The 25,303-nt window shown below is 46.0% G+C and overlaps 1 protein-coding gene across 3 annotated transcripts in view; it reads right to left on the reverse strand.

Annotated features, from left to right (window-relative positions):
• The window catches only part of TLR5 (toll like receptor 5), a 267,598-nt gene that overhangs the window by 14,535 nt on the left and 227,760 nt on the right, over positions 1–25,303 (reverse strand). The window contains exon 2 of one of the 3 annotated variants that reach the window (XR_015296691.1): positions 8,736–11,415. The exons of 1 other annotated variant lie outside the window; for it this stretch is intronic. The gene's annotated coding sequence lies outside the window, so the exon portion shown is untranslated. Of the gene's footprint in view, positions 1–8,735; positions 11,416–25,303 lie in introns of those variants that run through there. One more of the 3 variants, XM_086927952.1, reaches the window with a different exon arrangement.

A 25,303-nucleotide genomic window follows, 5' to 3' on the forward strand; every position in this document is an offset into this window, starting at 1 on the left:
CGATCTTCTCACTCTTTCTTGGCGCCTCTTTACGCCCCTTTCGTGTGCTGTTCTAAACCACACACCAAGAGCTTCAAATTGTGTTGGCCTCGGTAGAGGTTTCTTTGAAAGCATTGTCGCCTTCAGTTGATTCAACACTTCTAATTTAAACGTTCCGAATCTTGGAAACGCCAGTTCTTTTTGCCCTTCAGTTAGCCTGTGCCACTCGGAAATCCACAATATTGAATGTAAGCCTACATTTACTGCCATATAATATGCTGGTGTGCCTTCTGGTGGAGCTTCTTCTCCGGCATGTAAATTTCTCCTTTTCTTTTTAAAGATTTTTCCTAACCCCTTAAAACACTTCATTTTGATCACGTATGATATTTCTTACTTATTTCTTCCTCGTTTACGTCCCGATGACAACCACCAATCCCTGTGCGACTCTCGCTATTCAGCCTATCTCGGCACGGTTCTACACCAATCGACCAATCTCAGCGCGGCTCTACGCTGACGTCACTTCCCTTCAGCAGCTTCCCTCGTTTCTCAGCTCGTCTCACGATCTCACATGCGTTTTCATTCATACACTGAAAAATGACTACTTCCGTCCAAGCGATCACTTTTCTCTGACTGTACGGCCACAGTCTAACTGTAATTGCTACCTCAACTGGCACAGCGTCTTTCCTCTTACGGTCGGACACTTGCCTCAACTGATAGGTTACTTACACTCAGTAAACGTACGACCAGCGTCCGTTACTCATTCACTCACACATACGCTCCCCCTATCATCGGTCTGTCGGGAAATCAATGGTACCTCATGACCCCCTTTCAATGGTAGACAAATTACTCTGGGTGTTCGATACACCCGAACCACTTAAGTCCTCTGGACATAAGATTTCATCCAGTTGCGCGCGCTCACAACCTTCCCTCAATCACACTACAGGCATTCAACTCCGCTTGACATTACAACACAGGAACAACATAAAACACCGCAATCTTACAACGCATGACCCTTATACTCACTCTCGACCGGTTCTGCTGCTTTTCTCTCGACGCACCATCAGCACCGTGTCTTCGGCTGCGATTCTTCTTCTGGTCGACGATGACTAGGGACCTTGGGGTAAACTAACCTGGCCTAGGTCGTCTTCCTCAAGAAGATAACCATCATACTCTGCTACCAACTGCGGGGAACGAGATTTTGATATCAATTTATGATTATGATAAATTTAATAAAGAATCCCATTCATCTGTTTTGGACCGCTTATATCTGTCATTGAGGAAAGGACCACCCCCGCCTTGGTTAGACAAACCCCATTAACTGACGCCACTCGGAAGAACCACTTACAACTGATAGAGTTTTAAGAGTTTATATAAAGATTAATTTGAATACGATATAATCCACTCAGGATAAAATCTCAAAGTATACAAAATACAAATCAGTTACAATATCTGTCGCTTTAAGCTTCGGTGTGAAGTGGTTCTTTCTGCGTCATCTGCAGTAAGACAAAAACAATAATCGAGTTAATCTGTCCCTACTCTATGCTATGTGACAACCCTACTTCGCAAATTTCTTCCCTAAAAAGGTGTCAGCAGTTTGACTCCCAAAGAAGTTCAAACTCTCTTGGCCTCTAAAGGAAATCTTAAGTTTCAGAAGCAGTACCCTATCTGCCTACCCATCCGCTCTCTAAGGGTCCTCGGCCTACTGCTCCTTTGCGCTCTGATATCTCAGCGCATCTGCTCAAGGCATTTACCCTTCGCTTTGCTCTCGCCTTAGCCTAATGCTAATTGCTCTGCTGATGACTCTGCTCTCCTCCCCGGGGTGCTGTCCCTAAAATACACAATCACAGTGTGGGTGGAACGCCCCTTGACGCCCACCACGGACTTCCCCCGATGATGTCAACTTCCTGCTTCTTCCATTGGTCCATTCCTTACGTCGTCCGTCAAGTTGACCCTTCTCCTTTCGATGTCATCTTCATCATCTCATCGTCGACATTTATTGACTCTTTCGGCTCAAGTGTCATAGTAACTTGGACAAGGCCTTAACTTATCTGTACACTTCTTAACCTTCTAGATCATGTGAATGGTCTTGTCAAAACATAGTCCACTTCAACATATGCCTCTCCTCACGTTCGAGCAACAAATTCCGTCCGGCATTGTCACCTTAAATCTAACAAGTGCTAGACTTCTCGGCTCTCATGTCCACATCAAACTATTTACGACTTCTCCAAACCCTCCAAATTACATTCTTGTGACCATGCTCCTTCGAACTCTTGGTCAGTCAGGTTACAAACACAAATGACCTAAACTCTTCCAGCATTCCTACAGAAACCTTCTACACAGTATAACCTTTGGCATACATTTATATATTCGTACTTTATCAAAAGCCCTAGTTATACTTAAATACCTTCTACATCAGACATATATATATAGAATACAACTGTATAGAATATGACTTATGCATTCTCCTTGGTTACATTATCACATACGTTCCCTGCATTTCTTTACATTACATTTCTCTATGTTTATGCTTTTCCATATTACAGTTCTCGCCGCTTCTCCTATTTAGAGTTACACATATACGCGAATCCTACTGTGTACGTTCTACATTTCATAAGCATTTCTACACTCCTACATATACAGGCCTTCTAAATCCAATGCATATATTTACATTTCCTATAACATGTTATCACATTCGTTGGCTTTTATGTCATAATTGTCAACTTTATATTACGATATACGCTTCATTCCTACGTTTATAAAATATACGTCTAAATATGGTTACGATATATTCTGCATTCAAATTGCGCTCTCTCATAGTGATACCCATAGATTAGTCTCACATTTAGAGATTTCTATTTGTGTGTAAGACCCTGAGGTAGAAGGGTGGCAATGTCCTCGCTCTCAGCAATAAAGCAACAATTTTACAGCTAAAAGCGCGCCTTTCGCAATTCGCTCTTTTCCCACAATCCAGTTTTAACATATTTGGCATGCAGGATTGATTTGCTAAAGTGAGGGTTAAATCTGAGGCTTGCACAATAGCTTGTTTGGAGTATCTCAGAAACTATATTCGGTCTGTAGATTCTAAACCGAATGCATGAGGTCAGACAGGTATAGTAAAACACAGAAAGACTCAGCATGTTTCCAAAGACACTGCAGGATGCATAAGGTGCGTGCCCACTGTGCAGTGCATTATTGTGGTCCTCCGGCTAATACTTAGCTTTTCGAACATTGCTGACTTTGCCCCAGCTATAAAAGACATCTTTATTTAACTAGAGTAATTAGGGGAAGCAGAGAACATATCGATTATAATGTATACATCAGTTTACTTGCCAATGAGAACTATAGTATACTCTGGAACAAACCTTTGGAGCCCGGAATCATTCCCCACTAGATCATATAAACAGGTTGAGGTTCAAGTGCGAATTCTACCTGCAGGTGGCAGCACTGAACTTATGCATTTAAATGGCTAATTAATGCTACTGAAAATCTATGCTTGAGGAAACAATGCAAAAATCCAGCACACTAAATTAATGATATCTTGCACACTAACACACACTATAACATGTATTTATTTCTTTATAAAACACATTTGTAACATTACTTAGGTATATGTTTAGCTGACAATACTATTTAATACACATTTAAGAAACCCCTTGTTGGACGTAGGTAGGTTTTTCCCACCTGTAGACCTTTTCATGCTTGGTGTGGTTGACCTACCTCTCAAGGGTGACAGAGGAGTCTTACAGGCACATGAGAAGTGGAGAGCAGAGGCCTCTCACTGGCACATGAGGAATGGAGAGCTCACAAGCATATGAGACGTGGAGAGAGGAAGCCTCTCACTGGTACATGAGAAGTGGAGAGCAGAGGCCTCTCACAGGTGCATAAGGATTGGAGAGCAGAGGCCTCTAACTGGCACATGAGGAGTGGAGAACAGACGCCTCTCACTGGCACATAAGGAATGGAGAGCTCACTAACATATGAGGCGTGGAGAGAGGAAGCCTCTCACTGGTACATGAGAAGTGGAGAGCAGAGGCCTCTCACAGGTGCATAAGGATTGGAGAGCAGAGGCCTCTAACTGGCTCATGAGGAGTGGAGAACAGACGCCTCTCACTGGCACATAAGGAATGGAGAGCTCACTAACATATGAGGCGTGGAGAGAGGAAGCCTCTCACTGGTACATGAGGCGTGGAGAGTAGAAGCCTCTCACTGGCACATGAGGAGTGCAAAGCAGACGCCTCTCACTGGCATATGAGGAGTGGAGAACAGACGCCTCTCACTGGCACATGAGGCGCGGAGAGTAGAAGCCTCTCACTGGCATATGAGCAGAGGAGAGTAGAAGCCTCTCACAGGTGCATAAGGATTGGAGAGCAGAGGCCTCTAACTGGCACATGAGGAATGGAGAGCTCACTAACATATGAGGCGTGGAGAGAGGAAGCCTCTCACTGGTACATGAGAAGTGGAGAGCAGAGGCCTCTCACAGGTGCATAAGGATTGGAGAGCAGAGGCCTCTAACTGGCATATGAGGAGTGAAGTGCAGAGGTCTCATTGGCGCATGAGGTGTGGCGAGCAGAAGCCTCTCTCTGGCACATGAGGAGTGAAGTGCAGAGGTCTCTCATTGCCGCTTGAGGTGTGAAGAGCAGACTCCTCTTCTGGCACATGAGGAGTGGAGAGCAGAGGCCTCTCACAGGTGAATGAGGATCGGGGAGCAGACGCCTCTAACTGGCACATGAGGAGTGGAGAGCAGAGGCCTCTCACTGGCACATGAGGAGGGGAGAGCAGATTCCTCTCACTGGCTGATGAGGAGTGGAGAGCAGAGGCCTCTCACAGGTGCATAAGGATTGGAGAGCAGAGGCTTCTAACTGGCGCATGAGCAGTACATAGCAGACGCCTCTCACTGGCATATGAGGCGTGGAGAGAAGAAGCCTCTCACTGGCACATGAGGAGTGGAGAGAAGGAGCCTCTCACTGGCACATGAGGAGTGGAGAGCAGAGGCCTCCCACAGGTGCATAAGGATTGGAGAGCAGAGGCCTCTCACTGGCACATAAGGAGTGGAGAGCAGATGCCTCTCACTGGCACATAAGGAGTGGAGAGCAGAGGCCTCTCACTGGCACATAAGGAGTGGAGAGCAGATGCCTCTCACTGGCATATGAGGAGTGGAGAGCAGATGCCTCCCACTGGCACATGAGGAGTGGAGAGCAGAGGCCTTTCACTGGCATATGAGGCGTGGAAAGCAGAGGCCACTACCTGGCACATGAGGAGTGGAGAGCAGACGCCTCTCACTGGCATATGAGGAGTGGAGAGCAGACGCTTCTCACTGGCACATGAGGCGTGGAGAGCAGACACCTTTCATTGACATATGAGGCGTGGGGAGCAGAGGCCTCTCACTAGCATATGAGGCGTGGAGAGAAGCCTCTCAGTGGCACATGAGGAATGGAAAGCAGAGGCCTCTCACAGGTGCATAAGGATTGGAGAGCAGAGGCCACTAACTCGCACATGACGAGTGGAGAGCAGACTGGCATATGAGGCGTACAGAGAAGGAGACTCTCACTGGCACATGAGGAATAGAGAGCACACTAGCATAAGAGGCGTAGAGAGAAGAAGCCTCTCACTGGCACATGAGGAGTTGAGAGCAGAAGCCTCTCACCAGCAAATGAGGATTGAAGAGGTCACTAGGCGTGGAGAGAAGAAGCCTCTCACAGGTGCATGAGGAAAATTGGCGAGCAGAGGACTCTTACTGGCACATGAGGAGTAGAGAGCAGAGGCCACTCATACGTGCTTGAAGAGTGGAGAGCAGAAGCCTCTCTCTGGCACATGAGGAGTGAAGTGCAGAGGTCTCTCATTGGCGCATGAGGTGTGGAGAGCAGAAGCCTCTCTCTGACACATGAGGAGTGGCGAGCAGAAGCCTCGCTCTGGCACATGGGGAGTGAAGTGCAGAGGTCTCTCATTGGCGCATGAGGTGTGAAGAGCAGAAGCCTCTCTCTGGCACATGAGGAGTGAAGTGCAGAGGTCTCTCATTGGCGCATGAGGTGTGAAGAGCAGAGGTCTCTCATTGGCGCATGAGGTGTGAAGAGCAGAAGCCTATCTCTGGCACATGAGTGGAGTGCAGTGGTCTCTCATTGGCGCATGAGGTGTGAAGAGCAGAGGCCTCTCTCTGGCATATGACGAGTGGAGTGCAGAGGTCTCTCTTTGGCGCTTGAGGTGTGGAGAGCAGAGGCCTCTTATGGAACATGAGGAGTGGAGAGCAGAGGTCTCTCATTGGAGCATGAGGTGGAGAGCTGAGGCCTCTCACAGGCACATGAGGTGTGGAGAGCAGAGGCCTCTCACTGGCATATCAGAAGTGGAGAGTGGAGGACTCTCACAGGCACATAAGGAGAGGAGAGCAGAGGCCTTTCACAGGTGCATGAAGTGTGTAGAGCCGAAGCCTTTCATGGATGAATGAGGTGTGGCGAGCAGAGGCCTCATGAGTGCTTGAGGAATAGAGAGCAGAGGCTTCTCACCAGTGCACACACTGCAGTCATGCCCTTCAGGGTCATTAAACAAAGTCAGTGCTGTGGAGCTCTACCACAGTTGCACTTACAGATGCTGGGAGTGTGAAGCAGAACATTTCAGGCTAGATTAGAGTGGCGTAGCGTGCAAATCACTATTATTCTTTCATATCTATATATATTTATTTGCATTTCAATAGTACAGTGGTACTGTCTCAATAATAGTAAGACAATACAGCTGTACAGCATACATTTAAAAATTATATATAAAAATCAATAAAAATAATTTTAAGTAACTCTACAGAGTTTGCTATACTGCCTCATATCTTTCTATACATTTAAAAAATAGTAATAAGATAGATTTCCATTTAAAAGACAGAACAACAATAAAGTGTGGGCTAAACTATAGGACTGCCTTTTTAATTTTCATAATTTTCAAGGGCTTTCATTAGCTTTGAATGATCATCCAATGCAGAAAAAACGTCTACAGCGTTTCCTAGAAATTCATAGAATGGTGGCAAAGTTATTAGCACGCAAAATGCTTTCCGAATTCTAACTATAACTACATAGGGGTTACTGCCACTCTGCAATATCTATCTATCTATCTATCTATCTATCTATCTATCTATCTATCTATCTATATATATATATATATATATATATATATATATATATATATATATATATATATATATATATATATATATATAATAAGCTCGCAGAAGCATGTGCAAAACTACTTTCTGCTTTGGATTTTTGGCTGATTATCATGTCACTAGAAACCCTTTATCAACTTACACATCTTTGAATGCATGGTGAGTCATTATACGGCCTCTCTCTAATATATGACAAACACAGGTACGATATATCCTACATATATGATTTATGCAGCAGCCCCTTGAATTAAGGGTTATGAAGCAGCTGGCGATGTAAGAACAAGCAAAAATGCATTATAAACACAGAGCTAGATTCACGAAAAAACTAGTCGATGTATACCTTAAGATTTATATCTACATGCAGGTGCAAATTGACTACGTTGTGGGATTTACAAACATTTTCACAAATATGCCTGGGGAGTTGACAGGCACAGGTTCCAAAGGTGTCGATGCTTAATTTGTGCCGTTGTTTGACGGTGCTAAGCACCAGCACTTATTCCATAACACTGGCACCTAATCTCCACAGTCTATCACATGGCAGCAATGTTTGTCTAACTTTTTAGCAGAGTACATCAGCAACATTGTGTAACATTTGAATATATAATAAAACAAATTCCAGGTGTCTCAGGCCATTCTCACAGCCTGAACAACCTGATACTTTTATTGGATGAGGTAGAATCGTTGAATTTGTCACATTTGTTGGAATGTGATAGTTATTAGGTACCTGGCACTGGGAAGCACTGTCTGGTGCTATGTGTAGCTGAAAGATGCAGTGGCCTTCTGTGAAATACCATGGCACTTATTTGTTTTCTGTAATTTTTGGCCTGTTATATGACTGTTCCCATGAGAGCCGATTCCCCCAGTATGGGGTTTCCAAATAGAAGTCCATTGAGGGGGGACAGAAGCCCCCTGTGTAAATGAACATGTATATATATATTTTTTTCATGTCGTTTCGCACAGGATTTACCTTAACCTAAATGAACAAACAATAAAATCGAACCTCTCTAGGTTTTTTTTATGACAAGATCAGTTCACAGTAAGCATAAACTCATAAGTGAAAAAGGCTTTATGGAGAAAGAGCCGATAGTGTTTGGTAATGATTAGTAAACCTAGGTAAAACCTCTATGCAACCCTTGTTTGCGCAGGGTGTCAGAATTTTGACTTCAGTGGTATGTAAATAACTGGGTGTGTTAAATACCTCCCTCTTCATTACATTTTTGGCAGGTCAAATCTGCCAGACTGTACTGTATTTACCATAAAATGTATTGGTGTGTTAAGTACCAAAATGTGCATGTTATTCCCCCAAAACTTAGAAAGCACTATTTATTGTGAGCGATAAATTCCAAACCCCACAGTGTTGGAGTTTACCCGGTGGGATAAGTAGCACCCACTCCTCCGACACATTCAGAATTTGAGAGCGAGTGTTGGTATTGGGGGATAGAAATAATGAGTTCCCATCAATAGACTATATATGGGTTCAGAGCTTAGACAACTAAACAGAATACAGACAACCAATGCCTTTCTTGAAATGTGTGAAAAGCTAAATCAGTTCATACAACTTCTCCCATAATTCATCTTAAACATAATGTAATCCTTGCTGACATGTACTGCGTACCATTCAATGTGAGAATTAAGGAGAATAAAAGATTGGCTTGGACAGGGAAATGGGCATCTTCTGTTAAGATATTGTACTTATATTTTGTAGTTCCAATGCATTTGTGTCTTTTGACAGGCTTATCTTCTTTTCCACTAACTGTTCTTTAAGAATCTTTTTTGAAAGTCTATTTAAAAACCAGTCAATGTCTTGGAGGTCTTCTGGCCACCTCAAATACTGTCGCCGCTGAACAAATGATCGAATAGGTCTAAATTTCACCAGCTGGTACTGAGACAGGGCTCCGACAACAACTACAATGAGAACATCCTTTAGTTCGGTATAGTATCTACTCTGGGCAAAGTTAAAGGCTTCCACGCACCACCCATCGCGGAGGAAGTGCTTTGTCACAATGCAGATTGTCTTCCTGCTGTTCCAAATGGCATCGCGGATATTGATGATGTGATCTTCCCCTGGAATGAAGTCTCTTTCCTCAAAGCACACATTAAATCTGTTCTTTTGACAATATTGTGAGTCCAGGTTTTTTAGAAAAGCATTCTGGACCCACTCAAAGTCTTTGCTGCTGTAGCACAAATAGGCGTCATACCTATGGCCGCAGCCATCATCCACCTCTTGCTTCTGGTCATTCATTAGGATGCCGACTATGTTTCTGTACAATAGAAAGGCATATCCTCGAAAGTGTGCATAAATAATCACGGATGTCATAAGAAGCATAAGGGTCACTGACGTGAAAACAAACAGTGAAAATATCAGGTGTTCCAGGTTTTCCTCGTCACAGTCATCCGTTATGATCATATGAAGTGGGACCTCTGTCATCGTACTTGGGAAAATGCAGGAAATATCATCTCTGGATCCAGTCAGTGTTACATTGCTGTGATTCAACCACACAATAAGTCTGCTCAGCGAACACTCGCAGACAAACCGGTTATTTGTTATATCCAATTGACTCAAGAAGGTAAAAATATCTGGGTCTGGGGATATAAGTTGGTTCTTGGACAAATCAAGGATCCGAAGATTATCAGGAACAGTATTACGAGGTACGTAAGTGAGGCTGTTGGAGGAGAGGTTGAGTCTCGTTAAAGATGTTAGCCCAAAAAATATATTTTCAGGTAGGACCCTAAGATAATTGTTGTCTAAGTGAAGAACTTGAAGCATGGACAGGGCTGTGAAGACATCCAGGCACTGTCCTGAACTCCAAACAAGCTCCAGCACATTTGATCCAAGGTCAAGGTATTCCAGATGATTGTTTTGCATCTGAAGCTGTTTGTAACAGCGAGACAGATCATTGTGTTTCATAATAATGTGCTTGATAAAGGTAGCATTTGAAGAAAGAAGATCATAAAGAATCCCAAGATCTTTGAGTCTGTTTCCAGATATATCTATAAAGGACGCATTGATTACCTTTAAATGCAACTCGGTCACTTTATTTTCGCCTAACAACATGTATTCAATAAAGGGTATCTTGGCAAATAAAGCGACAGTTTTCAAAGCATTGTCTCTGAGGTTTAAATTATTTAATTTTGTTAGGTGTTTGAAAGCACCCTCCTGGATAATTCCAATGTGGTTTTTCTCCAACTCAATGTTTGTAACATTAGGAAGTCCATTAAATGTATAATCATGGATTTCACCCAGGAGGTTTTCTGCCAAGTTAAGAGTATAAAGAGAAGTCAGGCCATAGAATGCGTCCATTTGTATTTGATTTACTTTATTATTTGTTATTATCAGCGTTTCCAACTGAGAGAGCTTTGCAAAAACATATGGATTGAGCGAGAAAATATAGCCCTTTGATATATCGAGAAACTTCAACTCGCTTTCTGCTAAACCTATAAATGTCTCCATGTCAGGGTCTTTGAGGTTTTTGTAGCCAAACCCTGGACCCATTGTATGGTGAGTCAGTTTCAGGTGCATAAATTTAGTTCCCTTGATGGCCATACAAAAACGTTGCGTCTTGTCGACATCAAATCCATTACTAGACATTAGCAGTATCTCAAACTTAATATTTCTGAATGGATTGCCACATTTGTCCCAGTCCATGTTGACTGATGGATACATATGGTTATCTGAGAGATCAAGGAACTGCATGTTTTTGTTCTGGAAACTGTGCAGGTCTCCTTCACAAACAGTCCCTATCCTGTTCAACTTTAGGCTCAAAATGCTGAAGCTATGCAGATAGTAAAACAGTGGGTTAGGCTTTAGGCGTGTTATGCTGTTTCCACTGAGATCAACAAGCTCCAAGGAAACAAGATCTCGGAAATAGTCGTTTTCCAGAATCGACCCATCAAGGCTGTTAAGGTACAACAAGAGGCTTGTTAATCTGTATAAGCCAGTGAACGCATCAGGATCCAGCAGCAGCATTTTGTTGCCTCCCAGGTCTAAGACATGAAGGTTGGGTAGATTTCTGAATGCGTCTTTTCTCACCGTCAATCGCCCGGTATGTTGAGTGCCCAGATCTAAAACAGTCAGTTTTTCCAACAGCGGGAAGGATGTGGCATTAACTTCCAAAATATAATTGAGACTCAAGGAGAATTTCATTATGTCTTCGGGCACAGGAGGAATGTGGGTGAGGTTGCAAGACTGAAACAAGGCAAATCTATTTGTGGTTGTACAGGCACGGTAGCCCTGGGTACAATTCACTAGTAGTGCCGCTCCTAATACCATAGTAAATTGACGTGACATTGTATTCCTGCAGGAAAGAGAAAAACAGAAACAATTTCAAATTATGCTATATATATTGGGTATACACATGACTATCGCGCATACCTAAATTACTTAAGTTATAACAACAGTCAGCATGTGAAAGATACAACATTCCTAGGATACAGCAACAAACAGCATGGCTATTCTATAAGAAGAATACAGCATACCTAAGATACAGAACAGTGAGCATGGTTTTTCTATAAGAAAGATACACCATACCTAAGATACAGCAACAAACAGCACGGCTATTCTATAAGAAAGATACAGCATACCTAAGACACAGCAACAAACAGCATGGCTATTCTATAAGAAAGATACACCATACCTAAGACAAAGCAGCAAACAGCATGGTTATTCTATAAGAATAATACAGCATACCTAAGATACAGCAACAAACAGCATGGCTATTCGATAAGAAAGATACACCATACCTAAGACAAAGCAGCAAACAGCATGGCTATTGTATCAAAAAGAAGCAGCATACCTAAGATACAGCAACAACCAGCATGGCTATTCTATAAGAAAGATACACCATACCTAAGACAAAGCAGCAAACAGCATGGCTATTCGATAAGAAAGATACACCATACCTAAGACAAAGCAGCAAACAGCATGGCTATTGTATCAAAAAGAAGCAGCATACCTAAGATACAGCAACAACCAGCATGGCTATTCTATAAGAAAGATACACCATACCTAAGACAAAGCAGCAAACAGCATGGCTATTCGATAGGAGAGATACAGAAAGGCCCTGACTACAAGTGGGCCACCAAACTGCAAGCCCTGCACAACTCTATATGCGCAACAAGAGGCAGTGTCATTTTAAGGAGATGCGGGCCCGGTGCATGACTTATTTCGGGGGCCCCATTTCAACAACTTTGAATTTTTGTACCCATTTCCTGCTATTTTATCATCATAAAAGCATGATTTATCATCATGCCAAACAATAGTGAATTATATGTTAACATTTCAGAATCACAACAAAAGAGTTAAATATGCTCATAAATCCTGAAGATGACTCCAGGTAGATAGAGACAGAGTAAGAGGTAAAGGCAGAAGAGACCAAGGTCAAATGGAGAGAAAGTTGACTTTCTCAGGGGACACGTTGGAAGTTGGGGGCACTGGGCAATTGCCCACTTTGCCTAGGCCTACCAACATCTATGAATTGTGGAAATCCATGTACAGAGGTAATTACTGCACTCCACAATATTCCCCTGGTAAATTTCAGCAGGTCACACCTAGTGAGATTTTCCTAGGTGACAAACATGTAGTATATTCCAATATATGAGGAAACTGGTGCTGAAAGCGCCACAATTCTCAAGTAACACCATTTACCCCAGGAGAAATCGCAGATGGATTTATTTACTGCATCCAGTGAACACTGCAAGCATCAATACTGGATTCTACAGGTACAGTAAGCACCTCAAACACCCCCTTCAGCCCACTTATAATCAAGGCTTTGATGGTGATGAGCCCATCAATTATTACTACACAATTTTTAACTTAGCATTCATGACAACAATTATGATGTTGAGTCATTAACCACTTCTATATAACAATTGTTTAGGAAAAGCTGTGGTCTTTTATGGACGATTGCTACTGCCTTGAACATTTCCAACTGATCGGCAGTGCATGCAAGCGTGATCAAGTTATTGAAGCCAAATCACTTAAAACACTTAAAGACTTCCTTATAGTTGACTAGGATGGCATGAGCGATGGGTGAAGAGAATAGAATGAAAAATGCATATATATATACCACCTGCATATTTCCATAGGCATCAGCCACCTATGGTTGAACACCTTGATGCTAACCCAAGGTCATCTTATTCCTGACCATGGCCTCCAAAGCCAAATGCACTCTGATGACACCCATGTCCTAATGGACTACCATAAGGTATTAGAAAGAATATGTGAGTCTTGAAACGACTTGACCAAGTCAAGAAAATAAGATATGCCACAGATTGAATACTCATAATTCCATTAATTCTATGCAGCTCAAGATAAAGGGACTCCTATTTGGCTGATTTGCTATGTGACGTCATGTCTCTCTATGCAGGTGTATAGTATGAGTTCAGCAGTTTAAAACATATTTGGGCGTCATTCATAAAGAGCCTCCGAACACCTGGCAGAGGCGCTGCAGTTGTGGGGGAATCTCGCACTGATGACGGAATCTCCGCAATGCGAATTCCCTTTGTGGAGATTCCGCATGGGTGCGGAGATTACTCCATGACTGTAGAGTGCAGAGGCCCTTTGTGAATCAGGCCAATTTATATTTAATATCTTAAACCTTTTCAAAAGTTGTGCTTGATCCTTGTCTGCACAATGCTGCAGGCAGAGTAATTCTCATGTAGGTAATTTCAACCTGCAACCAAGAAGCAGAACTAGTAATATGGCTCATCACTAGGCCTGTGCGGAGTTCGCAGAAAAACACAGCTGTGCAATGTGGAGTTCTGCAAGTGGTGGAGTGCATTAGGTCAGGCTGTTTGCGAAGATTTTTAGCACCAGGCCTTTGTCCCGGGCTGGTAAATCAGAGCGAACAGCACCATAAACAGTGCAAGAGGGCGCTGCTTCTTTCTGCTGCTCAAGTAGATTTTCTACTCGAGCTGTACCTTCCTCAACGCGAACAGAAGGTTTCTTAACGTGAGCGGTGGAAGCTACCTGTAACTGCCCACGTAGAGAAATCTCGCTGGGAGGTGGTCTGGAGTAAGATTTTCCTCGCTACCGCTCACAAACTTAATGTTGGCGAGCATGAGCATGGAAAAAACTCTGCTCCGCTATGCGAAGCATAGTTTTTCAGAACTCTGTGCGCTATATGGGGCGTAAAGTGGGAAAACTCTGCAATCTCCGCAAGCAGAGCGGAATTTCACGCCCAGGCCTGCTCACCACTCCCTCTGGTGTCTTACTTGATCAGTCCTGATGTTGGGAAAGGATTGTTCCATATGTGGTGTACAGTCATGTTCCCTCCCCAGAGTGTCCAACTGTAAATATTTGGTAACTGGGCTTTTGCATTTTTGGCCCCCGCCTCACACCTATCTAACATGTGCATAAAGGTTTAAAACTAAATGTGCATGTGCATGTATTTATATAGCGCAAATCACCGACCCGGTATCTAAGCGCTTGCTTAGGGAACCCGTCCTGGTATTCCCCTGTGAGATAACCCTGGCAGGGTATCCACAAGGTGAAAGCCAGGCATCCCACCGCGAGGGGCCGTTGTGGGGATTTAAGCAAGCTATTGCCCAGAGTTGCAGAGTGTGAACCCATGAATCGAGTAGGCACCGGAGCGAGAATTGTCAAGTCCGTGGACATTTTAGGACTCAAGACCCCGCCAAGCTGGGATTTGAACCCTGGTCCCGGGCTGACCTCTGGTTCCAGGTCTGCCTCCTCTAACCAGTGAGCCACACCTCTGTCCTTGGATGTGAGTTCAGCCGTAGACCTAGAGGGGTATTCCAAGCGAGCTCTACATAGTGACAAAGGACTACTGTTCCTCCCTTAGCTTCTAGCGTATAGTGCAGTGGTGGCTGCATACCATGGCAGCCAACTTGTGTGAAGGTCCCCTGTTACAGGTGAACCTCTACATGTGTGAATGCATGTGTGCATATCTGAGTGAATTAAAGTGAAGGAGGGCAGTGGGTACCCCTTTGGAAGCTGCTATCCTGATTATGTGCACAAGATGGAGGTGAAGTTACTTTCCTAGACAGTGGTAGTATATTTCTGACACTAATGAATCTGAAGGGAGGGGAGCTACACACTGAAGTTGGGAATAAGTAGGCAAGCTCCAAGTAGAAATTCAATGAAAAACGTTTGCTGCAGAGAGCGGTTGATTAGCCTTCTTAAATAGTGTCATTTGGTGTCTGGTAGAGGTGAAGGGGGGACTGCAGTGGCTCTTGTCACAGTTTGAAGGGCAGCTACAAAGGGCCAGCCTCAGGTCTTTCTTCTACTGTCGGGTATGGCTGTGATTTTTCCGTGCAAAATATTCACTCTTCTGTGTGCCTCTGTTGAGGGTACTGAATGATCCTGCTGTGAGAAGAAGAACTATGAACAAAGGCCGAGTCTAGCCTCATAGGAGCGTCGAACGTTCAGCGCCCAGTGCTGAACGTTCAAAGAACGAATGCTGGCCCGTCGGCCAACGGTCGTGCGCAGCACTGGCAAGGTAGTGCTCGCGACGACCGTTGGCCGGCGGCAGCACTTAAGGGGCTAGGAGACAGTCTGACAAAAACACATGAAAGAAAAACCAACCCAAACTGGTTCTGGAAGTCCAGAGAAATGTCTGTCTGCTGTACCCCAAAAGGTGTGTGAGCTGTTGACCCACTTGTTGTTCAAGTTCCAAGTTCTCTTCAACCAAGATGGGGTTGTTCTGCAGAGTACCCAGTGGAGGTGTCTGTCTGATAGCCAGCTCCCCAGAGTTATGAGGGCACCACTTGGAGACTAACCTTACAGAAGAGCTGGTCCCTTGTTCTGGAAAATCTGCAGGATCCTGCATGGAAGAAGAGGGAAAGGCGCAAGCCAACCCTGCAGGAGTGGACTGCTGTTGTAGGAAAGAGCAGATGATGCTGGTGCTGTGGGACGGGAAACAGCCACTACACCGCGGCCGTTTTCATGCTCCACTCAACCACGCATGCTTTACAACGCATGCGTGGTTAGCACGTAAAAAGCCTTTACCACGCATTTCTTTACTTTGAAATACGTAGTAAAGGAATGTGTGGTAAAGGTATAATTAAACAAGCACTGGCGTTGCCAATAGGTCTCGCAGTAGGAAAGTTTGAGCTATTGGTTGTGTAAATGACAAAGCCCTTTATGTATTCTAAATGATAACAACAGTGAAAGGCATTGTTATTTGCCATTGTAATAGTTCCACCTGTCGTACTGCGCGATCTATTGGCAACGTGAGTGTTGTTCGTGTGTGAGTGGCGTTGTGTGTGTGAGTGGCGTTGCGTGTGTGAGTGGCGTTGCGTGTGTGAGTGGCGTTGCGTGTGTGAGTGGCGTTGCGTGTGTGAGTGGCGTTGCGTGTGTTAGTGGCGTTGCGTGTGTGAGTGGCGTTGCGTGTGTGAGAGGTGTTGCCTGTGTGTGAGGCGTTGGCTGTGTGATTTGTGTTGCCTGTGTGAGTGGCGTTGCCTGTGTGAGTGGCGTTGGCAGTGTGAGTGGCGTTGCATGTGTGAGTGGCGTTGCATGTGGCAGTGGCGTTGCATGTGTGCGTAGTTGAGTGGCGTTGCGTAGTTGAGTGGTGTTGCGTTGTTTAGTGGCGTTGCATGTGTGAGTGGTGTTGCATGTGTGAGTGGCGTTGCATGTGTGAGTGTCGTTGCGTAGTTGAGTGTCGTTGCGTAGTTGAGTGGCGTTGCATAGTTGAGTGGCATTGCGTAGTTGAGTGGCGTTGCGTAGTTGAGTGTCTTTTAGTAGATGAGTGGCGTTGCGTAGATGAGGGTGAGGTGTTGAGGGTGAGTAAGGATGAGTGAGAGTGAGGGTGAGTGAGGTGTTGAGGGTGAGTGAGGAGTTGAGGGTGAGTGAGGTGTTGAGGGTGAGTGATGGTGAGGTGTTGAGGGTGAGGTGTTGAGGGTGATTGAGGTGTTGAGGGTGAGTGCGGGTGAGGAGTTGAGGTGGAGGCGTTGAGGGTGAGTGAGGGTGAGTGTGAGGTATTGTCATTGAGTGTGAGTGAGTGTGAGTGAGGGGGTGTGAGGGTGATGGGGTGTGATGGTGAGGGTGTGTGAGCGTGAGGGTGTGTGAGTCTGAGTGTGAGTTATTGTCATTGAGTTTGTGTGAGTGTGAGTGAGGGGGTGTGAGGCTGATGGGGTGTGAGGGTGAGGGGGTGTGAGTGTGTGAGTGTGAGGAGTTGAGGGTGAGTGCGTGTGAGGGTGACTGTGGAGTTGAGGGTGAGTGAGGTGTTGAGGGTGAGTGAGGTGTTGAGGGTGATTGAGGGGTTGAGGGTGAGTGAGAGTGAGTGAGCGTGAGGGTGAGTGAGGGTGAGTGTGAGTTTGGGTGAGGTGTTGAGGGTGGGTGAGGGTGAGGCGTTGAGGGTGAGTGAGGATGAGTGAGGGTGAGTGAGGAGTGAGTGTGAGTTAGGGTGAGGGGTTGAGGTGGGTGAGGGTGAGGGGTTGAGGGTGAGTGAGGATGAGTGAGGATGAGTGAGGATGAGTGAGGGTGAGTGAGGGTGAGTGAGGGTGAGTGAGGGTGAGTGAGGGTGAGTGAGGGGTTGAGGGTGAGTGAGGGTGAGTGAGTGAGTGAGGGTGAGTGAGGGGGAGGGGTTGAGGGTGAGTGAGGGTGAGGGGTTGAGGGTGAGTGAGGGTGAGTGGGGGGTTGAGGGTGAGCCACAAAACACAATGAACTTAGGCACTCATAAAAAGAGACATTCATATTATGAGCAAGTCGTGTTTGGGATCAAGTTTCTGAAAGCCCAGCTATTTGTCCTCAAGGCCTCCCTGGTTGACACAGGCACTCTGGCAAATTAATTTCCAAATATGCTTTTATCCTTAATGAACGATTCAAATGTGCATTTATTTCATGTATGTATTCCCTGCTTTTTAGGAACACATCCATTTCGTTTGTGTGCACAAATACAATATTATTGTATGCAAGCAGGAATTCACATTTAGGATTAAAGTGAATAGAACTGCACAGGGCAAATCAGTTTGAAAGGAAAACGTTTCTCTTCTGGGCAGAGCTGGGAGAATTCAAAGTGGGTACAATTACCACAAACTGGGTCATGCAGTGTTGATTCAGGAATGCATGCCTGCTTGATGCACCAGATATCCAGGAACGAACCGACGACGGGAACGCATAGCGCGATTGGAAGAGATCAGCGGCCTGCATCGCAACAGTGAGCAGCGGCTTCCAGTACACAGCGGGCTGGGCGGAAGTGCAGGTGAAGAGGGCTTAACAGACCGGAAGGAGGCCCTGGCAAAATCACCCCTGGAAGCTCACATTACAGACTCGGCCAGAGGAGTCCCGGACGGCACATACCACGCAGCGGGGATCAGACAAACAAGCTCCCAGGACGCTGCACTGCACAATAACTGATAAGGGGGCAGGATAAACGGAAAAACAGGCGATCAATAAACTGGGACCTGGGAAGCCAAAACGAGCACTCGGACAGGAGAAACGCGACGTGCACCAGAAACAAAAAAATGAAACGCCGGATGGGGGCGGGAAAGCCTGGTGGGAGGCGTGAATGCGCGAGGGGAGGCAGGCGGATTGGGAGAGAAGCCTGATGGGGGCGGGAGAGCCTGGTGGGTGGGCGTGAATGAGGGAAGGACTGGGCTGGGCTTGCATGCGGATTGGGAGAGAAGCCTGATGGGGGCGGGAGAGCCTGGTGGGTGGGCGTGAATGAGGGGAGGACTGGGCTGGGCTTGCATGCGGATTGGGAGAGAAGCCTGATGGGGGCGGGAGAGCCTGGTGGGTGGGCGTGAATGAGGGGAGGACTGGGCTGGGCTTGCATGCGGATTGGGAGAGAAGCCTGATGGGGGCGGGAGAGCCTGGTGGGTGGGCGTGAATGAGGGGAGGACTGGGCTGGGCTTGCATGCGATGCGCGTGCATGTTGACGGGCACTGCATGAAAACCGCGGGGCTGAAAGCCCTTTGGTTTGAAGATGTTTTCGCCGACATGAATTCTCGCTACGCTCGATGCGCTTGCGCGCATCGATAGGTCGCGAGACCTAAAAAGGGGGCTGAGGGGCTTGGGTGGGGGGGTCCCCCCCAAGAAAAAGAGTGAGTTTAAAAACAGAAATAACTCTTACCATAAAGACGATAATTTGTGCCTTTCGTCCTTCATGAAATAAACGAGCCTCCCTAACGATGTAATAACATAAGTGCGTCCACGTACTGCCTTTACAAAAAAATAGAAAAGGGACCACTTAACATTGAAGAAGGAGAAAACCGTCTAGGAAAAACTGTGAGAATTTTTTTTTACTTATACTAACTTTTAATGATTTTAGGGAACATATAAGGAATTGGGGCAGGGATCGAAAAAAGCATTTACAAAGAAAATGCCATTATCATGCATAGTTGAAAATAGTTGTATAACTATGTGTGGTAAAGGCATTTTCGTTGTAAAGCATATCGGTGGTAGTGGTATTCGCGTTGTAACGCATGCTTAGAAAAGGCATGCGTTGCAACGGAATGCGTAGAAACATCATAAAACCCTGTGGGACAGTCTGACAGAGACTCGTGAAACATAACTGGAGTGCTCCAAGCAGAGGATTTGCAACACGGGCAAAGTCTGCCTAGCAGATCACCCGTCAGCCCTGCAGTCACCGCCAAGGTACTTGCCCCAAATGCGCCCAAGTAGTGTGCACCACCGAAGAATAAAGCCGTGAAAGCCTGTTCCAGTGGTTCCAAGTGGGCTTGTAACATTACTAGCCCCGTGGTACTTACCCAACATGTGCCTGTGTGGAATATGCTGCTAGAAGTGAAACTGCTGCCTCGAGGCACTTGTCACTGTGTCCCTGAGTAACTGTGTGGCTGCAGAGGCACTGCCTGCTAGATTGGTCCCAAACAGTTGTTGCTGTACTAAGGCACCCTGAAGAGACTCACCTCTAACCGGAAGCAGACCACATTGCCCCCTCAATCAGGGAGGACAAAGTCACTCAATCGATGGCTCACCCAGTCAAGGAGGAAGGACGCCTCATATTTTTTTGTGTAGTATTTAGTATTTAGTTTTACTGTGTATTAAAGTACTTCTCTTTTTGACAAATATAAGCAGTGGGCTGTACAATCACATTTTTAAAATCAATATCTATTAGTTTTGTCGAGGTATCAAAAGAAAAATGTACATCAGTGGAGGACCATTTCAAGAAAGTCCATAAAAAAGTGTGCATGTGTCTCCCCTCCCGTTAGATTACATGAAGCGAGGAAAAAAGTAGTAAAAGGGTGGGGGGTCTAGTAGGGTGCTCATCCATGGTATATAGAGACTCAATCTCCATGTACAGGGAGCGTAACACCAGCTAACCAGGTAGAGGGGGACCTTTGGGGGAGGGCAAGGGGAACCCAAAATATTTGTGGGGGAGTAGTAGGATGTCACACATAAGAGGGTTGCACTCTAATATTTCTCAATCTATAACGCAAATTTAAACCACTCGATTCATCATCTGGCATGCTCACTGGTGACATGCCAAGCCCAAACGGCACGTAATGAACTAAACTAAAAAAATATGTACAGACACTAGAGAGAAGGAAACTGATAATGAGATGGTTGAATCATTAGGGTTAAGGATTATGCAGTAAAGAAGGGTAAGTATGTAGGGAACACCTGAGGGAGGAAGGTGTTGAGAGTCAAGGATGAGAACTATCAACTGAGGCGAATGTAGTTACAATAAAGAGGCCATAAAAAGAAGGGGGATATTAACTGAAAGTTCATGAAGAATTTGGTGTTAGGTGAAATATGCTGAGTAAATGTAACTTTATTGACAATGTGCAATGTTTTGGTTTCGAGGGTTTGGGTTTTAATGACATGTCCTATTGTTCATTTACAGTTACCCCTGACGAAGGGCCCTGAGGGGCCCGAAATGCATTGGGTTATATTAAACTGCTTTTGATGAACGTTGCCTTTTTATGTGTTCTTTGAATGGGTTCGGATGGCCCACTTGGACATGAGAAATGTTGGAAATTGCATTTCCTTGCATGGAAAGCTGAAAGTATAAAAGCCACAGTGTGGAAAAAACATGGTATAAAAGGAGTTTCAATTAATTAATACGGATGAAGATTCAAGCGTATCTGCAACTGTATTAAAGGCGGTCACCACTGGTTTTGGGGCAAAAAGTACCCTCAATTTGACATGGAGGAGGACCATATGGGGAGTTTGAAACATTGGTCGCGGGTATACATGGTACCTGGCCTAGGGGTTTAGGGCTCTGCATTGATAGACCAAGGTAGGGGCCTAGAGTCCCATCTGCTGGCCATCTTGTGGAAAGTATAGGAAGGAATCAACTCTCTCCAAGCCCATGTAAAGTGTCGGACGTTTAGACGAAGTGTCATGTCATGTAGCTAGGCAGGGTATGTATGAATGGTGAGGCTGAGGAGAGGGTCAGCACCTTATTGTGTTGGATCTTGAGGAGGATCTGTTGAACCCAAAATTCAAAAACCTGGATAATAGATAATCCCTTGTTGGGGATATAGGGCGGGGGCTGAGGCCCCTGGCCTTCTCTCTGTGAAGGGCAGCTGTTTCAGCCCATCCTACTTTGCCATTGTGGCCCTATAAGTCATGCTATTGGGAGGTTATACACTTTTCCATTTCATCATTACTGTCCATTGTACTAGTGCAAAGGCTAGATCAGTGAAATGGGCTGCTGTCTTGTATTTTTTCCATCCGATGATGAATACCAAATGCTCTGCCCTCCCAAGTATGCAGTCATGGTTGGCCTCTAGAGATCTTCCGGGTAACCTCTGTCCAGAAGGGGCAAAGGCAGGGGCAGTCACACAACAGATGATGGAGATCGGTCGCCGGGGACTTGCACCAGGCGCAAGTGTCAGCGGCATTAGGTTAACATGCGATGGATGCACTGGGGAAGGAGCTAAGCTCTGTGTAATAAGTAGAACAGCTGCAGGCATGCATGCATGCATTGCAGGAGATTTTGCAGAAGGTATTCTAGAGGCCTTACTTAATTTACCCATTGCCTCTTGTGGAGGGCCCTGCTGAACTCTGCCTCCCAGGTTTCTTGGAGATGTTGTATTGGGATCTGCGTATCAGTGACCATTGCCTGTGTCATCCACAATAATATTAATCTCCAAGTGCCCAAAATGTTTAGGGAATTTATAAGGGTGTTCATGGCTGGCTCTGGGTCTTCTATGTACCAGTGGTCCAGGAGGGGCTGGGCCCATAGGTCAGGGATTGACCTGGGGGAGGGGATATTGGTCCACTAATCCTTCAAAGGCCAGTAGCTGACCATTTGGAAGAGGTTACTTAATGTCGAAAGACCCACCTGATCCCAGGGTCACAGGTCTCTTATACTGAGGCAACCCGGTCCTCTGGGAAGGCCTACCAGGGGGATGAAAAGTAGCCTTAGGGGAAAATCTGTAGTGAGCCAATGCCCTCTGGTCAGGCACAGCAGGGCAAACCCTTTAAACTGGCGAGGGAGCCCTCCATCTAGATTGGAAACTGGCACCACCAGAGACAGAATAGCTGTTCGAATAGACTAGGGGAGCACTCCAGTACCCCAGTATCTACTAGCCTTCGCCCTATGAGCAAGCCGGCAAGCCATTGCAGCTGGGAAGCAATTGAGTATAATTCAAACTGAGGGGTTCCTAGGCCCACCAGAGTCCAGAGGATCTGTAGTTTTGGTAGGGTCACTGGCCGGCAGCAGTTATGCCAAATACAGTCCCCCTGCTGTTTACCTACGTCTCTGAAGATCTTTCGGTGAAGCATTACAGGGAAAGTATCGAAATCTTATAGGAGCCTAGGAAGCATCACCATCTTTGTGCGGGATACAGGGCCCGTTCACCAACAGGGGTAGGGAGTTCCCAAAGGTGACTTGGGCTCAGTGGGAAGACACCACAGCTGTGAGGTTCCCATCCAGTATATGTGGCTTGGAATGGTAAATTATGGTGCCCAAATAGAGGAAAGATCTTTCATCTCAGTGCACAGGACCCTCCCCCATGTCCAACCGGGTCAAGGTTGCGTCGGGGGCCAGAGGAAACAGGCAGGATTTGTTCCAGTTTGCTCAGAGCCCCAAAAGTGCCCTGAAATTCAGTATTAATCTGGCCATGGTGGTCGTTGTCCAAACCCTTGATACACGAAAGGACATCATCTGCATACAGAGAGATGATGTGTATCCTACCTGGTAAGGGGATGCCCCAATCCCTTCTTATGAGCTGGGCATCAGCCTCAAGGGGTTCCTTCACAAGCATGAAGAGTAGTGGGGAAAGGGGACACCCCTGTTAAGTGCCCCTGCCCACCGGCTGTGAGATCGGGTGCCCCTAGCAGGCTCTCACCGTAGGGTCAGTATATAACAGTCTGATACGTTGAATGGTCCATGTTCCAAAGCTGAAGCAGTTCAATGTTGCAAACAAGTTGTCTAAGGTGAGGGAATTAAATGCTTCTTCTAGGTCTAAGACTAGGGCCATGGCACGCGGCCACCGAGCCTGCACCAATACCAGGACACAGTGCAGCCACTTGATGTTCAGAGCAGTGCACCCACCAGGAATGAAACCATTCTTGTCTGCATGAATCAGGCAGGGGAGAACCTGTTGGATCCGAGTGGCTAAAGTTTTACTCAGGATTTGGTAATCCATGTTTAGGATAGTTACGGGCGGTAAGAGGCTGGACAAATAGAGTCTTTTCCGAGTATCAATAGGGAGACCTGTAGCTTCTCCCTGAGAGTATCAGGGGGCCGTCACAACTCCAGTGCAGGGTCAAAGAGTTCATTTAGTTGTGCTACTAGGGAACCTATAAAAGTTTTGTAGAACTCCAATGAAAGCCCATTCGTTTCTGGCGTGTTCCCTGTGGCCAGGTCCGTAATAGCCGCACAAAAGTCTGTCTCCGTCATGGGGGCATCAATCTCCATCCGTTCCACCAATGTAAGGGCCGGGAAAGGAGCTTGGTTAAGAAATGTCACTGGGGCCCCTGTAGGGGGAGAATACTGCCTAGTATTGAACTTCAAGAAGTCCTAATTGATCTCTAACCTTCGAGAAGATGAAGGTTCCATCCATCCTCTGGTGTCTTGATTATGGGGGTTGCTTGCCTCGTTAGCGATCAACCAAGCCAGAAGGCAGCCCAATTGATTGCATTGTGTGTGGGATCAAGCTACGTAAGCTAAGAAGATGAGACATTGGACTTTTTCCAAAAAATGTGGCCTCGTCTTCTCGTTGTCTACAACCCTGCGTTCCATGTGGATATATGCTTGCTCTGCATGTGCAAGTGCTTTACTGAGGCTTCTGCACTCGCCAAATGTAAAGTGAATGCAAGCTCCTCTAATGACTAACTTAAAGGCTTCCCACTACACTAGCGTGGAGGTAGCTGAACCTGCATTATGTTCAAAGTAGTCTGTGATGTGACCAGATGGGGTGTTTCTAAAGATTGGGGCTTATAGAGTAACTCATGTGAAGGATCCTAGTGGCATAGGAGGATTGGGAGGCCCAGGGTGTCCGGCAGTGGCGATTCGCTGAGGGAGTGCTGCGGGGCGGTGAGGTGGGGCAGGGTGGTAGTAATCTCCGGCATAGGGAGGTAAGGAGTTAAGTAAATAAATAAATAAATACAACAATTTACATTGTGCACGCTGCATCGCCGAGTTTGCCCCTGGACTACCACCCAGCTGCCACCACCACCACCAGTCTCCTTGCAGCCTGGGACGATGAGACCGCAGCCACCAACACTGAAACTAGGGGTTTGTCTAGGATGACACGCATCGGCAGGGCTAGCCTCTGCTGGCAGCACGCACCTGTCACCAGACTGTTGACTTCATTAGAGGGAAAATCCAGGGCAGGCCAGAAAAGTCACAAAGCATCACTGCACAGTTGTTCCAAGCCATGCAGAGGACTTTCACCCCACCTCCAGTTGCCACAAAATAGTGATACTATCCTAAGACTAGCTTCCATGCGGATGACACCCAGCTGGTGGTCTCACTGGCGCATGAGGCCAACATCCCCATGAGCGGGGGACTCTGTAAATGCCTTGAGGAAGTAAAAAGCTGGATGTCTTCCTCATCACTCAAGCTAAACGGGGACAAGACGGAGCTGATGCTTCTAGGTCCCGCGAATCCTAGCTCCTTCAATTCCCTGTGGCCACCCTGTCTGGGCACCCTCCCAACACCCAAGGACAACATCAAGAGTCTTGGGGTGTGGCTCGATAAATCCCTGTCATTCGACACACAAGCCACCAAACTGTCTGCCACCTGTTTTGGCCTTCTTAAAATGCTTAAAAAAATTCTTCATCTTTTACCTATGGAGGCAAAACAA

The sequence above is a fragment of the Lissotriton vulgaris genome, chromosome 6 (assembly GCF_964263255.1).
Source record: "Lissotriton vulgaris chromosome 6, aLisVul1.2, whole genome shotgun sequence".
NCBI classification, from domain to species: domain Eukaryota; kingdom Metazoa; phylum Chordata; class Amphibia; order Caudata; family Salamandridae; genus Lissotriton; species Lissotriton vulgaris.